Raw genomic sequence first — 17393 nt, forward strand, 5'->3', positions numbered from 1 at the left:
CATCATCTCCATTCCAAAACCACCGTCTCGCCTCTCCATCTTCTCCATTCCAAAACCACCGTCTCTCCTCTCCCTCTTCTGCTCTTCTCTCCATTGCAAAACCACCTCCTCTCCTCTCCATCACCTCCATTCCAAAACCACCTCCTCTCCTCTCTCTCTTCTCTATTGCAAGACCACCGTCTCTCCTCCCATCTTCCAAAGCTAGCACCGGACCACTCAGAACGACATCTATGGAGAGGATGCAGCAGCGAATCAGGCAGATCACCGGTGGTGACCATGCAAAGTTAGCCAGGTTGAAGGAGATCCTTAGTTGGTTTGACAATGAGTGGGAGATTTCGAGGACGGTGCCGGCCATGTGGTAATGTATGCGAAAGAGCGAGACGGCAGCGATGAGGGCGGCGATGTACATGTACTCCTCGGCGGCAGTCATGCCCCAGTCCTCCGAGTCCATCGAGTATCTCCTATGGGAGATGGAGCAGACAGATTCGCCGAGGCGACAGTCAGGCGGAAGTGGTGGGCGTACAGGTTGAAGGTCGAGCGCCCAGAGGATAACGAATCGATCGAGTATGGTGTGCCATTCGTGAGGGTGCAGAGCCAGCCGGAGCCACAGGAGTATTCGTTCTCCCACCGCAAGAGGAGGCCGGATGACGCGACATCGCTTCCCCGACGTTCTCCACGGTTCCCTTGATGCTCGCCTCGTTTCGACGGTGGTGGTAGGGTTTAAGGTAAGCTTCACACTAACCTAATCTTCCACCTGCTCATGCTTACAATCAGTGTGACAGCTAATGAAAATCATGCTTACAATTAGTCTCTGAGTAATACGCCAATCACCCTAAAATAGCTCTGGACCTTTGGGTCAAAGTTGTGACACAGTGTACAAATAAAGAAAAATAGATTGGTGCTTCTTTCAGAAAAGAGTACTCCCTAGAAAACTGCCAATATAAGCTACTAGTATTTGGTTAGAGGATTTGCTGCCGAGAAAGATCCGTCCACATAGAGCGCCACACATCCCACTGGTTGTGGTAGATGCCAATGCGTGCATGCAGCATGGTTGGTGTTGGTAATTTTTACTTGGCACACCTCGCACTCTCCATATATGTCGGTTCCATACGTACATTTGTGCAGTTCCACCAAAATGCAGCTGGATAACCCTATTTGCATAGATAATGAAAAAGCGTGATTACAATATAGTGGCACTAGTTGATGAAACACACAAAATAAATAGAAGAAAATATTGCGATAGTATCATAGTATGCCATGCTGCGAGGGCGAGATGGGCCCTGCGACGCCTCATACGGTACGCCTCATACTGGACATCGTCACAAGTCTCCCAGATACACCTTCTGCCAGTGATGAACATCAGTGTACAGCAATAGTACAAGGAGGCGCCTTGAGACATTCAAATCTCTATTTTTGTACATATCAACTAAAATTAAGCACCCCAGTTTGCAGAAACGCTTAAACATTAACAATGGGACTAGTTGATGAAACATACTTTAACAAAGAGAAGCACTTTCTTTATCTACATTGGAAATGAAATGATAGAGATGACACTTGCTCTATTTTAACTGTATTATTACTTCATTTTATTAGTGACAATAGGGTCGAGCAGGTGGCAAACAAGGTGTACCATGCATCGCAAGGATGGAGTCCGGGGGTGCTTAGACTGGGATGCTGAAGCTGGCTCTTTCAGTCACCAACATGGATGATTCAATTCATGGGACCTTTTGGTGCAGTTCACCTAAAATGAAGCAATGTCCCGTGAGCTAGCAGCTTCTTCTTCAAAAAAATTTAAGAAAAGGGCTCTAGCCCTGGTTCCATTTCGATCAGAAAACGAAAGCCACAGAGCTTCTTATTCATTAGTTGCAATAAAATTGAGCAACATCAAGGTTGGTTGTGAAGCTCCTGGAATGCTCAACTATAATTTGGATATCATTTGTGCAGTTTAACTAAGATCGAGTGTGAAATGTATATCTCTGTTTGCACAAAAAAGGTGGAAAGGAGGGTGACTAACAAGTAACAAGTGATGAAACATGCATCAAATGAAAAGAAGCATGTTCCTTATCTGAATGGAAATCCTACAAGGACAGTAGCAATTTCTAAAGCAGTGGCATTGCTAGATATTAGTGTGGGCATCAGGATTAACTATGACAACTGTTAAATACGACATTACTTTGGGCACGGGAGAGTAGGCGGACCAGGACAGTTGCATTTCTAACGAAAAGAACCAACTTATCTTAATGGGAAATTTTAGCAGGACATGTAAAGAAGTGCCATTGATTCATATTACTGGAGGCATTACATTGAAAACAACATTGGTTTAACATGTCCTTACTTTTAACAGTGCGACTGCTACATTTTACCAGTGGCATTACATAAGAGTGGCTCGGGGCAACAAACATCAGAACAGGATATCTGGGTTGGTCCCATTTTTGTTCGGTATAGCCACCTTATACTGTGTGAGGCGAGCAAATCTAGTGCTGGACTTACTCTGTTGACTTGTCCCCCAGTCCCCACTTTCTTTCCTTTTTCAACCAGTAGATCGGGTTTATGTTGAGTTTGTACTGCGTTTTCCTTTATTTCCCTATTAGACCTAGAGACTAGTTGGATAACCAGTCTCTGCTACTTTTCACCCCATTATTTCCTCTTTCGACCAAGTCCTAGATTCAGGTAACAAATCCTCCCCCATCCCCCACCCCCTTTCTTCCTTGTTTGAACCAAGTAGTACTAGATTCGAGTGCATGAACTAGTTTTACCTCTTAAACGTAAAAAAATTAGGTGGTTTTCGAACAGCCGATCGATCCTATCTACGAGGGGGCCTGAGAAATAGTAAAAGTTACAAATGCAGCGACGTCAGGAGCTCGAGAAGTAGAGGAAGGCCGGTTTCGAAGGAACTTATACCTGATGGTCGCCGGGATGTCGCTAGGTGGGAAGCGGGAGGCTGGATCTGCCTACACTACGGCAGCGAGGAAGAAGAGGTCGGAGGCCCTCCCTCGCCAGCGGTGCTTGGGAGAGAACGGCAAGGCAGGCTGATTGGGACGCGCCCAGCAGTGGGTAAGAGCCGTCGCCGAGGACGACCGCGTGAACGTTGCACCTTCTCACCTTCCCCGGCGGAGAGGATCCGGCTGGATTTGTTACCAGCGGTGAGCAGAGAGAGAGAGAGAGAGAGAGAGAGAGAGAGAGTGGCCATCGTGTTTAGATCTGGAGAGGCCGAGACGGTGTGAAGAGAGCAACACTAGTAAGCAAGCGCGGAGGCTCCTGCCTATATAGTGGAGTAGTACTTAGTTTTCTTTTGTCTACCGGAGCCGGCTTGACCTCGTCAATGACTGTCGAGAAGTCTTCATGCATGTGGCCCGGAGGCGCAGTTGTCGTGATTTTGATCTGAAGCGCCGGATTATAACATATAACACGAAAAAATGCCACATGACAAGAAATCATAACCTCACTGCCCAAAGGAGACAACATGAATCCCGATGGACAAACTAGACGAGGAACAAAGCTCAAATTAAAGATAAACTCATAGAAAAGGAGTCCGTCGATAGATGTCTAATTAACATAGCCGGCTTGACCTAGATGGCAGCCGAGTAGTCACTATTCGTGCATGTGCCCCCAATGACTAGCCCAACTCAGTTGTCGCTGTTTAACCCTCGCAGTGATCCGAAGCACATGACACATAATTTTGCAAGATGACAAGAAACCTTTTTTTAGATTTCTCACCACAACTACAGCCATGTACAACACAGCCTGCACAATATGTAGATGATAGCCAATCCAGGCGTGTCTGCTGGAGTCTGGTCACTCACATGCATGGACGGACTGATCTTTTGTGTCTTGTAGGGATCGTCCAGGCACCAACGTAGTACAACACTTCTCTAGTACTATCGCTCGTCTCCCTCTTCTATTAAGTCACCCGACTTGCAGGGCTGGGGAGTGTGCCTATGGTCGATTCTCAATTGTCGTCCCACATGTGCGTGCGAACACAATATGATGCGTGTTCCATTCGGAGAGCAGCGTGCCAGACCGACCGACCGTCTAGGATGCAATGTGAACGCGACGTGCGTGCTGTATACTCCGTACATGTGTACCGCCGTTTTCTAGACGCGTTGCTCCATGTCGTGGGTGCAATCCATGGATACAAAATTAGTATACTGTATACTATTTAAAAGTCGAGGGCGGGGCTTTTCCTGCCGGTAGGCGGCGGGACAGTTCCGCCTAGTCGGTTCGACAGAGACGCGAGAAGACGAGGGAGTAGGCTGCTGCAAACGTAGGGCTGTGTGATTTGACAGTGAGTTACTGTTGGACAGGTGGGGCCCTGTGATTTGACTTGCCATTATCATTTTAATTACGGCGCTACGACCGGCGTGAGTCTCCTGATTCCTGACCACCTCCATACATGTGCCTCTCCCAATGCTCCACCATGTAGTAGTAGAGGCTGGCTCTTGCATGAGAGCCCACTTCTCCACTTTTTCCTTGCCTCTCTTTCCTCCACATATGCAAAAATGCCATGTAAAGCGCACTATTGTACTTACTTGCTCCTATAGGTGCTTAAGTTTGCCACATAGGCATAAAGTCTGATGTGGCAAGTTAATCAAGAAGAGAGAGACTAGTTTGGTGACCCAAGGAAGAAATGGTGCTAAGCGCGTGTACCTAGGTGAAAAGACAATTTTGAGTCTATAGCTAATTAAATGAAGCAAACTTAGCAACACCATTTCATTGGAAGAGGTCACTCCTTGGCAAATGCAATAAATACTAGTACTCCCTGTGTCCCATTATATAAGAACGGTTTTGACACTACACTAGCTAGTGTCAAAAACGTTCTTATATTATGGGACAGAGGGAGTACGAAGAAAGAGATAGAGAGGAGTAAACAAATACACTTATAGCCAACCTTGTTGTAGTATGAGTGACTAAGTGATGACTATGTATGACATGCCAACATCAGATAGCCTAACGCACCGTGTTAAATCTCCAAGGGCACGACCACGCGAGCGACGCGACGGTCGTGGTAGGTGCGACCATGATACGGGCTGCTGGCAGCCCTTGGATCTGAGATCAAACGATCGCATGCTAAGTTGCTGAAAATTTTAAGAATAACCCTGCATGATAGGATATTCACCCATAGGTCTAGAATCACGCCATGCAATCATTCGATCTCAGATCCAAGGTCTCTCGGAAGCCCGTATCATGGGAGAATGGAAAGCCACTACCCTATCATTCGCACGCTGGCAGTTCGCTCCTACTCTTTCCCGCACGTCCTTTAATACTACGGCGGTTCGCTCCTAGTCGTCCCGTCCATTCACATTACAGTAGTTCCACTAATCCTAACCCTCCTCCCAAATCCATGGCGTCCCAAATCTCCCTGATCGGCGGTGAGTACAAGGTTAGAACCATCAGTGGCGATGAGTTCGACGTCATCTACACCCATACTTCCGCGACGGTGAATGGATACCTTTCTCGCTTCAGACGCATGTTCGAAAACTCACATGATGAGTGGGTCGCTGGGCTAGATGTTGAGTACACCACAGTCGTGGGACAAGAGAAGGATCTAAAGGACGAAGAGAGGAAGAAGCCCGCCATGATCCAGGTTTGCATACATAACGTTTGCTTGGTCTACCACATATGCCATGCCGACATTGAGTGCCAGGATTTTAAGAACTTCCTCGACGACAAAACAGTCAAATTCGTTACTGTAGACTTTAAGAACGACAAAGAAGTCCTGCATCGGATAGGCCTCGTTGTAGGCAACCCCTTCGACCTCCAGAAGAATCAGCTGGTGCCCTCTCATCAGCCCTCAATGATGACCCTGGCAGGAGCCATGGTTCATCCTTCGTACCGCAAACTGGAGAAAGCTCATTACACGTTTCATCGTCATGCATGGCAGCGGAATGTACTAGATATAGACCACATCCACTACGCTGCAATGGATGGCTACCTTTGTTTCAATATCTACAAGGGTTGGATGAAGAGCAACAGCCAAGTTGGCGGTTCAAGCAAAGAAGTATCGTCCAAGAGGAAGAGGGACAAGGACAAAGTCGAGGACGTGGACGACGACTCCGAGTAAGGTAGCAGTGTCGTTGCTCATGGCGGTTCTAAACTTCTAATGCAGTGTCTACCGGATTAGTTGCATAGTTTAATTTCAGGTGTGCTTAGTTTAATTTGAGGGGTGTGTTGTGCTGAGCCCCCAGCAGAACTATGTTATGTTCCTTCTCGTTACTTTAACTCTTCAGTATGTACGTACTAGTACTAGTATTTCTTTAATAGAATTTAGCACCCCAATTAAGCATGTACTAGCTTTTTTAATAGTACTATATGCATAATTTGGCAACGAGCGCTCTCTATATGTACCACCTTTTTTTAAAATTTCAATTTTTGCTCCATGGCGCAATCCATCGATAGTGGAGTACTACTATACAAAAGTATACATTTTTAAAAGGCTAGCGTACTGTTCATCACATATATATATATATATAGCCAGTTAAATTATCAACCTAGAACAACGTGCATGCCATGTAGTAAACCAATCCGAAGGAAGTATAGTAAAAATGAGGTGATTTTACCCAGCGATCGGCGGGGGAGCATGGCATGTCATGCGGTCCCACGTGTCTTGATATACCAAGGCGATGCGCGTGTCCCTCTTGAGGCAGAAGCAATACTAGTACGTGGTTTGAGATGATGTCGAATCGAAGTGTTAAATAATGGTTGCTTCGTCCGTCTGGGAAGGTGCGGCATTGTGATTTGACGTCTCATTGCTCATTACTAACACTGGGCCGGTACGAGTGGGGTGCGTCCCCCCTGCTGTTCTGCACTGTTATTTGGTGCTTGAAACGTCGACCCGATTGCACATGAGATGATCCCCACATCCTTTGTCAAAATAAACAACACCCCGATAAATGCATTTCACTCTTCCGTGCAATGGACGGGCACCTTACTTGCTCCTACAGGTGCTTAAGCTTGCCACATAGGCATAAAGTCTGATGTGGCAAGTTAATCAAGAAGAGAGAGACTAGTTTGGTGACCCAAGGAAGAAACGGTGCTAAGCGCGTGTACCTAGGTGAAAATACAATTTTGAGTCTATAGCTAATTAAATGAAGCAAACTTAGCAACACTATTTCATTGGAAGAGGTCACTCCTTGGAAAATGCAATAATACTAGTACTCCCTGTGTCCCATAATATAAGAACGTTTTTGGCATTACACTAGTGTCAAAAATGTTCTTATATTATGGGACGGAGGGAGTACGAAGAAAGAGATAGAAAGGAGTAAAAAAATACACTTATAGCCAACCTTATACCCAACCTTGTTGTAGTATGAGTGACTAAGTGATGACTATGTATGACATGCCAACATCAAATAGCCTAACACACCGTGTTAAATCTCCAAGGGCGCGACCGCGCGAGCGACGCGACGGTCGTGGTAGGCGCGACCATGATACGGGCTGCTGGCAGCCCTTGGATCTGAGATCAAACGGTCGCATGCTAAGTTGCTGAAAACTTGCAGAATAACCCTCCAGGATAGGATATTCGCCCATTGGTCTAGAATCACGCCATGCAACCGTTCGATCTCCGATCCAAGGGCTCTCGGAAGCCCATATCATGGGAGAATGGAAAGCCACTACCCTGCCGTTCGAACGCTGGCAGTTCACTCCTTCTCGTCCCCGCACGTCCTTTAATACTACGACGGTTCGCTCCTAGTCATCATGTCCATTCACATTACGGCAGTTCCACTAATCCTAACCCTCCTCCCAAATCCATGGCGTCCCAAATCTCCCCGATCGGCGGTGAGTACAAGGTTAGAACCATCACCGGCGATGAGTTCGACGTCATATACACCCGTTCTTCCGCGACGGTGAAAGGATGCCTTTCTCGCTTCAGACGCTTGTTCGAAGACTCACATGATGAGTGGGTCGCCGGGCTAGATGTTGAGTACACCATAGTCGTGGGACGATAAAAGGATCTAAAGGACAAAGAGAGGAAGAAGCCCGCCGTGATCCAGGTTTGCATGCATGACTTATTCTTGGTCTACCACATATGCCATGCCGACATTGAGTGCCAGGATTTTAAGGACTTCCTCGAGAGCAACCTAGTCAAATTCGTTACTGTAGACTTTGGTAACGACAAAGAAGTCCTGCGTCGGATAGGCCTCGTTGTAGGCAACACCTTCGACCTCCAAAAGAATCGGCTAGTGTCCTCTCGTCAGCCTTCAATGCTGACCCTGGCAGGAGCCATGGTTCGTCCTTCGTACGGTAAACTGGAGAAACCTCCATACACGTTTCATCGTCATGCATGGCAGCGGAATGTACTAGATATAGACCACATCCAGTACGCTGCAATGGATGGCTACCTTTGTTTCAATATCTACAAGGGTTGGATGAAGAGCAACAGCCAAGTTGGCGGTTCAAGCAAAGAAGTATCGGCCAAGAGGAAGAGGGACAAGGACGAAGTCGAGGACGTGGACGAGGACTCCGAGTAAGGTGGCAGTGTCGTTGCTCATGGTGGTTCTAATGCAGTGTCTACTGGAATAGTTGCAAAGTTTAATTTCAGGTGTGCTTAATTTAATTTGAGGGGTGTGTTGCGTTGAGGCCCCAGCAGAACTATGTTATGTTTATTCTTGTTATTTTAACTCTTCAGTAAGTACATACTAGTATTTCTTCCATTTCATCTTTTAGTTGGTATAGTACTACCACTCGTTTATTCACATTATATACGTACAATATGTATGGCCAACATCATATAGCCAGCAGTTTAGTTGTCAAAGAATTTCAGGGTGCTTAGTTTTGTCAATGAATTCCAGGGTGCTTAGTTTTATTTGAGGGGTGGGTTGTGCTGGACAGCATTATTGTGACTAACCTTTTTAATAGTACTATATGCATAATTTGGCGACGAGCGCTCTCTATATGTACCACCTTTTTTTAATTTCAAGTTTTGCTCCATGGCGCAATCCATCGATACTACTGTTGTACAAAAGTATACATTTTTTTAAAAGGCTAGAGGGCGGGGCAGTCTTGCTTGGTCGGTTTCATGAGAGGCGAGGGACTTTGTGATTTGACGGCTCATTATTGCTGGAAGGCGGGGCCTTGTGATTTGACTGCTCGTATAAATGCGTCGACGACCTGATCGAGGAGGAGCAAAGAACCGTGCGGTATACTCAAGTTTTCCACTGGAGTAGCACTGCGATGGAGGAGCACGAAACACGGCAGCCCAGTGCCATATGGCGATAAAAAATGATCTAATTTGCTAGTCATCTCATTGTTAGCATTATTCTATTCATTCCCTCAAAAAACAAAAACCATTGTTCTATTCATGCCTCGCAGAGAACGTGACACGTGCGGCGAAACACCTGAAGCAAAAGATGAAACACAGCAGCAAAAGAAGAAGGAAGATTGTCGGTGTCAAAACTGGCGGATCTCGGGTAGGGGGTCCCGAGCTGTCCATCTAGGCGGATGGTAACAGGAGACAAGGGACACGATGTTTTTACCCAGGTTCGGGCCCTCTCGATGGAGGTAAAACCCTACTCCTGCTTGATTAATATCTGATATGGGTAGTACAAGAGTTGATCTACCACGAGATCAGAGAGGCTAAACCCTAGAAGCTAGCCTATGGTATGATTGTTGTTCATCCTACGGACTAAAACTCTCTGGTTTATATAGACACCGGAGAGGGATAGGGTTACACAGAGTCGGTTACAATGGGAGGAGATCTTCATATCGAATCGCCAAGCTTGCCTTCCACGCAAAGGAAAAGTCCTGAAGGGTGCCCGTCTTGTGGCGGATGAATGTACCATGGATGTAATTTTTGAGTAAACTCGCTCGTATTTATCCTATGCGCTGAAAACTTGTTCATATGCGCTAAGCAACGCTTTTTGAATTTAAAATATTACCTTCTGTGCGGCCGTTTATGAAATCTGAGAGATGCAAGTCGTCGGCTTCTACCCCCATGCCACGAGTGGTGGGGTGTTCGGGATAAACCTGAGCGCTCTTGTTCCCATTCTTGGGTCCATCTAGGGAGGCGCTCAGCACAACGAACAAGGCCATCGGACTTATAATGCTTTATCACTCTCACTTAGCCATAGAATTCTATAATTTTAAATTTCGGCGAAGCCCTTAGTATTCGGAAGACCGAGTTCGGGGCGCTATCCACGCCTAGGCCAGATAAATCCGGCTCCTCGCTCTAAGCGGCATAAGTCTTTAGGGACTCAAAAAACCTCGCGAACAGCGACCGGTCTCTCGCACTATCATGGCGGTCAGTTTTAGCTTTCTCTACTGAGGTGTTAACCCAGCTCAACTGGGGCACAATCGCAGTAGTTCTCCCAGCGCTACCTTAGCCAACATTGCGGAACGTAAGGTACCAAAACATGGGAGCCGGGCAAACCCAACTATTGACCCAAGACATGATTCGGAGCCGATGCATATAGTGCTATAAGTTCGGGGTGCCGCACTCATGAGAGTGTTCGGTCTTCTCACACCGTATTATATGGGTGCTTAAGCCCCTGGTGTATTTGCCGTACCAAAGTGTACAGTTGCATAATGTCATGACTGAACATATTTGTATAAAAATAATTGAATACAATAATAGATAAGAGCTATGTATTGTTTATTAAAAAGGGCTGCTATGAAAGCAGAACGATACAAATAGTGCGATAAGCAAGAGATGGGATTATTTGACATGTCCCCCTCTAGGGGCAAGCTGCGAGACTTTAAGTAAAACAGGTATTTAGCTCGTTATAGAGACCACCTGGACATTTGACGTGGCTTGTTGTCTCCCTGGCTGTTGCATCGTGTGTTCGGCGAGTGTATTGCCGGACAGGACTTCCGGATAGTTTGGTCCTGAAAGTATATATATATATACATATATATATATATAAGGAAACGGCAGAATAGGGAGCCCCTAGTGCGGTTGAGCTGCATTCTGGGCGTGCCGTGGTTGTGCCCCTCCCCTTATGCCCATGGTATTTCCAAAGCGTAATTATGTACGCGTGGTACCGCTATCGCCATCTGGCGAGGGATGGGGTTGGGGCCGCACTGCTATGCTTGCTCGGAACGTGCCAACCGGTTTTGTTGTAGGTTACTTCAGGCGTGCTTGACGTTGTCCGGACGTTTAACACCCGGATTGGAGAATTGCCTTGAGAGGTTACTTTGTACTTCCGCCGCCAGGGCCGCCGTGTGCTCCTCCGTTCGGAGAGAGCATTCGGTGTTTCCATTGACCGTAATGACTCCGTGAGGGCCTGGCATCTTGAGCTTGAGATATGCGTAGTGCGGCACCGCATTGAATTTTGCGAATGCGGTTCGTCCGAGCAGAGCGTGATAGCCACTGCGAAATGGGACTATGTCGAAGATTAACTCTTCGCTTCGGAAATTATCCGGGGATCTGAAGACCACTTCGAGTGTAACCGAGCCTGTACAGCTGGCTTCTACACCTGGTATGACGCCTTTAAAGGTTGTCTTTGTGGGTTTAATCCTTGAGGGATCTATACCCATTTTTTGCACTCTATCCTGATAAAGCAGGTTCAGGCTGTTGCCGCCGTCCATGAGGACTCTAGTGAGGTGAAATCCATCAATGATTGGGTCTAGGACCAATGCGGCGAATCTGCCGTGACGAATGCTAGTGGGGTGGTCCCTTCGATCAAAAGTGATCGGGCACGAGGACCATGGGTTGAACTTTGGGGCGACTGGCTCCAACGCATAGACGTCCTTGAGAGCATGCTTCCACTCCCTTTTGGTGATATGGGTTGTGTATATCATGTTCACCGTCCGCACTTGCGGGGGGAAGCCCTTCTGTTCTCTGTTGTTCGGCGGCCGGGGCTCCTCCTCGTCATCGCTATGCAGCCCCTTGTCTCTGGTTTCGGCACTTAACTTGCCTGCCTGCTTGAACACCCAACAATCCCTGTTGGTGTGGTTGGCTGGTTGTTCGGGGGTGCCGTGTATCTAGCACGAGCGATCGAGTATCCGGTCTAAACTGGATGGGCCCGGAGGGTTTCTTTTGAATGGCTTCTTCCGCTGACCGGGTTTAGAGCCTCTGAATCCGGCATTAACTATCGTATCCTCAGTATTGTCACCGTTAATGCGGCGCTTGTGCTTGTTGCAACATGACCTGCCATTGTTGTCCTTGGTATCCGAATTGCCAGGGCTCTTGGCTATGTTATTGCTACGAGCTAGCCAGCTGTCTTCTCCCGCGCAAAAGCAGGTCATTAGTGTCGTGAGGGCTGCCATAGATTTCGGCTTTTCCTGTCCTAGGTGCCGGGCAAGCCATTCGTCTCGGATGTTGTGCCTGAAGGCTGCAAGGGCCTCTGCGTCCGGACAATCGACTATTTGATTTTTCTTGGTTAGGAACCGTGTCCAGAATTGTCTGGCTGATTCCTCTGGCTGCTGGATTATGTGGCTTAGGTCATCAGCGTCTGGTGGTCGCACATAAGTGCCCTGGAAGTTGTCAAGGAATGCGGATTCCAGGTCCTCCCAGCAACTAGTTGACTCTGCTGGCAGGCTGTTAAGCCAATGCCGAGCTGGTCCTTTAAGCTTGAACGGGAGGTATTTGATGGCCTATAGATCATCACCACGGGCCATGTGGATATGAAGGAGATAATCCTCGATCCATACCGCGGGATCTGTTGTGCCATCGTATGATTCGATGTTTACGGGTTTAAAACCCTCGGGGATTTGATGATCCATTACTTCGTCTGTGAAGCATAGTGGGTGTGCGGCGCCCCTGTACTGGGCTATATCGCGATGTAGCTCGGATGAGCTTTCTCTGTTGTGTTCGGCCTGGCCGTATTTATCATATCCGGCATGACGGTTATCGTCACGTGACGTGGGGATCCCACGCGATCCATAGATCGATCTTGTTTGCCTTGCTTTATCCTCCAATATGTCTCGCAGGTCTGTTGCGTTTCCCCGTGCTCTGGTATTTTTGGAGTGGCGCCGGGGTGCGGCTTGAGTTGAGGGCCGAAAGGCCTCTCTGTCGCGGCCATGGGGTGGCCGATCAGGCGCATCGCACGCTGGTGCTGTAGGTTTAGTTGCTTCCTCCTCTAGTTGGGGTAGCAGCCTGCGCTTTGGGTAGCTCTTGGAGGGGCGTTCGAGTTTATACTCTTCGGCCGCCAGGACTTCAGTCCATCTGTCGGCTAGCAAGTCTTGGTCAGCTCTAAGTTGTTGCTGTTTTTTCTTGAGGCTGCTTGCCGTGGCCATAAGCCTGCGTTTGAAACGCTCTTGTTCGACGGGATCCTCTGGCACGACGAATTCGTCATCGTCGAGGCTTGCCTCGTCTTCGGAGGGAGGCATATAATTGTCGTCCTCGACCTTCCTGTCTGCCGCTCTCTCATGAGGGTTGGCTCCTCCATCCCCCTGCGCTGAATCCTGCTCGAGGGGGTTGTCTTCGGCACTGTCCGGGGTGTTGTTGTCTCCAGTGCCGGACTCGCCATTTTTGCTTTGGCGGGATTTAGAGCGGCGCCGCTGACGCCGGCGCTTGGGTTGTTTCTTGGAGGGGTCGTCCTTCGTTTTTTCACCGCCATCCCCTGCTTTTGGGGTGTCCACCATGTATATGTCATATTACGACGTGGCTTTACAGTGCCCTATAGGTGCTGGTTCTTGGTCGTCTCCTTCATCGGCGTCCATACCGTCGATGTCTTCGGAGTCGAAGTCGAGCATGTCGGTTAGGTCGTCGACAGTGGCTACGAAGTGGGTGGTGGGTGGGTTTCAAATTTCTTCATCATCCGCATCCCAACCTTGCTGACCATAGTCCGGCCAGGGCTCTCCTGACAAAGAGAGAGACTTTAGTGAATTCAGGATATCGCCAAAGGGCGAGTGCTGAAAGACGTCTGCGGCGGTGAACTCCATGATCGGAGCCCAATCGGTCTCGATCGGAAGGGGTGCGGAAGATTCGGAGTCCGGAAAGGAGTCCGACACCTTGGAGTCACAGGCCTCACAAAGGACTAGGCTGGTATTTGGCTGTATCGCCGTAGAGATCGCGGCTCTTGGGGCGGCGTCCAACCATCCGTCCCCGACTGGCGTGGTCGGCTCCGAGCTAGGGGTCGAAGCGGACACCTGAGTGGCGCTCTGAGCATTGTCCGGCGACAGAGCTAGATCATGCCCACCGTGACAGTGCGGCGCGCTCGGCCGTGGCTCAAATCCATCGAAGATCAAGTCCCTGCGGATATCGGTCGTGTAGTTTAAGCTTCCAAATCTGACCTGATGGCCAGGGGCGTAGCTTTTGATCTGCTCCAGATGGCCAAGCGAATTGGCCCGTAGTGCGAAACCGCCGAATACGAAGATCTATCCGGGGAGAAAAGTCTCACCCTGGACCGCGTCGTGGTTGATGATCGAAGGAGCCATCGGGCCTGAAGGTGACGACACAGAGGAACTCTCAATGAAAGCACCAATGTTGGTGTCAAAACCAGCGGATCTCGGGTAGGGGGTCCCGAACTGTGCGTCTAGGCGGATGGTAACAGGAGACAAGGGACACGATGTTTTTACCCAGGTTTGGGCCCTCTCGATGGAGGTAAAACCCTACGCCTGCTTGATTAATATTGATGATATGGGTAGTACAAGAGTTGATCTACCACGAGATCAGAGAGGCTAAACCCTAGAGGCTAGCCTATGGTATGATTGTTGTTCGTCCTATGGACATCTCCAGTTTATATAGACACCGGAGAGGGCTAGGGTTACACAGAGTCGGTTACAATGGGAGGAGATCTTCATATCGAATCGCCAAGCTAGCCTTCCACGCCAAGGAAAAGTCCTATCCGGACACGGGACAAAGTCTTCAATCTTGTATCTTCATAGTCCGGGAGTCCGGACAAAGGTCATAGTCCGGTCATCCGGACACCCCCTAATCCAGGACTCCCTCAAAGATTATCACCCCAAATGATCTAATTCGTCGTGGAGTCGTAACTGCTTCTTCATCGCCTCCACGACCTCCATCTCCTTGGGCGTCTCCTCCGCCATCTTCTTCATTCTGTCCATGACGCGGGATTTCTCAACGCGAGCCTTCATCATCTGTTCCACGGCCACATTACGTACCTTGACAGCAGCCGGGTGCTCGATGCGGAGCTTCGCCAACTCCTCCTTCTGTTCCATGACGAGGGCCTACAACATCTTCATCGAGGAACTACTATTCTCATGCAGCTTCTTCCAGCCGGCATTCTTCTCCTTCAACAGGTCGATCTCGTGGTAGAGCTTCGCCTTGTCCTCCTGAAGTCGCAGGATTTCGTCGGTCGCCTTCTTCTCTGAGGCAATGCTCTTCTTCAGCAGCATCACCAAGCCGGTGGTCAACTCGCCCTGCTGATTGAGCTCAGCAGGCATGTCATCGAGGCTCTCCTTCAGCAACTCCGTCAAGCCTTGGATGAACTCCTTCTTCTTATTGAGGTGCTTATTGAGCTGATCGGGCATGCCGTCGAGGGATAATGACTCCAGCTCCGCCGGCTCGGCATGTTCGCCTCCGCGACTAGGGCGCTCCTGGGAGCCTTCGCCTGCCCATGAGAGATCTTTCGAGGTCTCTGCATGGCGGCGAGCCCTCTCTTTTTTTTCGCAGCCCTGGTTGCTGCTCCCTTGTTATGAGTAGTTCTCGACCTAGAGCTCTGCTCACCGGCCATGGCAACGACGGACGAAGAAGAAGCACTTATGAGGAGGAAAGGTAGAGTAATTTTTGGTTAGGTAGTTCCCCTTTTTATAACCTAAGTACTAGCACTAGTAGTACTAATACCTGCATAGTGGGAACACGTTCAGGTTTGGTACGTAGTACTAGTAGGTGTGAGCAGGCTTTCGAATGTGATGGGAACAAGGTAAAGATTAATTGATGGTTTTGGTTTCGAGGCCCGAAACGGCTCCCGGTGAGTTTAGTGGAACATAAATTTCAAGTAGACTACATTGCTCAAATGCGTAAATATTATGTTACTATCAAAAATTGGCACAAAATACGAAGGAGACAAATGGAAGTAGTACTAGCAACCCACGATTTAACTACTCGCATGCGTGCAGTGGAGTAATAATGTCTTTCTTCCGCCCTCACGTCCACTCAATTTGCATGCGTTGTATTAATTGACCATCAATGAAGTGAACGACTTTACACGCGTCAAATTATCACATGGGGTGGATCTTGGTACAAAATTGCGTCCGCCCATGTACCCGCGTGTGCGTGCGAGGGAATGAGTGCGTGTGTGGCATGTGTGCACATCTTCGCTTCGTGCATGTACCGCCAGTATGGCTCGGGGAGGACGAGTACATTCTTCTGGAACCAGCAGCACGTCACTGTGATCAATCCACGCAAGGAGGTCGCGACAACGCCTCCACATGTGCCACGTGGCTTCATGAACTGTAAGAGAGATAATGTGTAGCGTGCCATTGGTATTCTAATTTACGTGTTTTGCACATACTCGACGTACGAGTAATTTACACGTGCATTGCACGCATCAGATTTTGCAACCAAATTATGTATAAATACCACACTATAGCATGTAAGCTCTTAGTCATATATGTGTGATGTAGCCCTTCGTTTAATTCTTATAGTTCATCTCATTCAAAATCAAATTAGTTTTTATAAAAAGCTAAGAACACGTGAATAAGAAAAACATGGGATTATAGTGGAATGTCGTATTGAATCCTACAGGATTGTACGAGTGTTTGATTGTGCATAGAAAAAACACAGAATTCTTTCAAAGAGGTTTGAGTGGATGGGATGTTTCCTATGAAATCTAGTGCAAATGAATCATATGGAAAAATTCCTATGGTTTACAATCCTACGAATCAAACAACCAAGATAGGAAAAATTCCTAATGATTAGAATCCTCCAAAATTCCTTTGAGAATCCTTTGAATCAAAGAAGCCCTTAATCTATTTTATGATTCATGGAATTGTGCGTTGTAAAGCATAAAGTAAAAAACAAATAATGGCAATTCAACTAGAAAAAAAGTTTGGGCAGTTATGATATGGAAGATTCTAGAACAAAAGAGAACCACTGTTGTTTTGAGGTTTGTGCATTATGCTTAAGTTCAACCATGGAGTTTGCTAGATTGTACATGTGGCAAAATCCGGTGGGGCCTAGAAGATGGTGCGAGGGGCTGAGTGGAGGGAGACTATGAAGGAATGCACAAGTGCGAGATCGATATTTAGAGAGAGGGGGCGAACACGTGCGCTGTTGCACACAGTGGCGGAGCCATGAAAAATAAATGAGCTAGGGGGTCAAGCATTGCTAATCCTTTACGAGGAGGGTCAATTCATGAAATTAAACCTTTTTTAGCAGCAATTGTCTAATGATCACATTCATATTAGCCTCGATATATAGTGATGTTAGGGGCGCAGGGCCCTTACTGCCCCCTGTCTTCGCCATTGTGCACGCATCTGAGAGATGAAGCGGAAGGCATGGATGATGAGAGGGGGACGTTGGATATATAATTAATGTGGGTCTATTAGCT

This window comes from Triticum dicoccoides, chromosome 7B (assembly GCF_002162155.2).
Source record: "Triticum dicoccoides isolate Atlit2015 ecotype Zavitan chromosome 7B, WEW_v2.0, whole genome shotgun sequence".
Lineage (NCBI taxonomy): Eukaryota > Viridiplantae > Streptophyta > Magnoliopsida > Poales > Poaceae > Triticum > Triticum dicoccoides.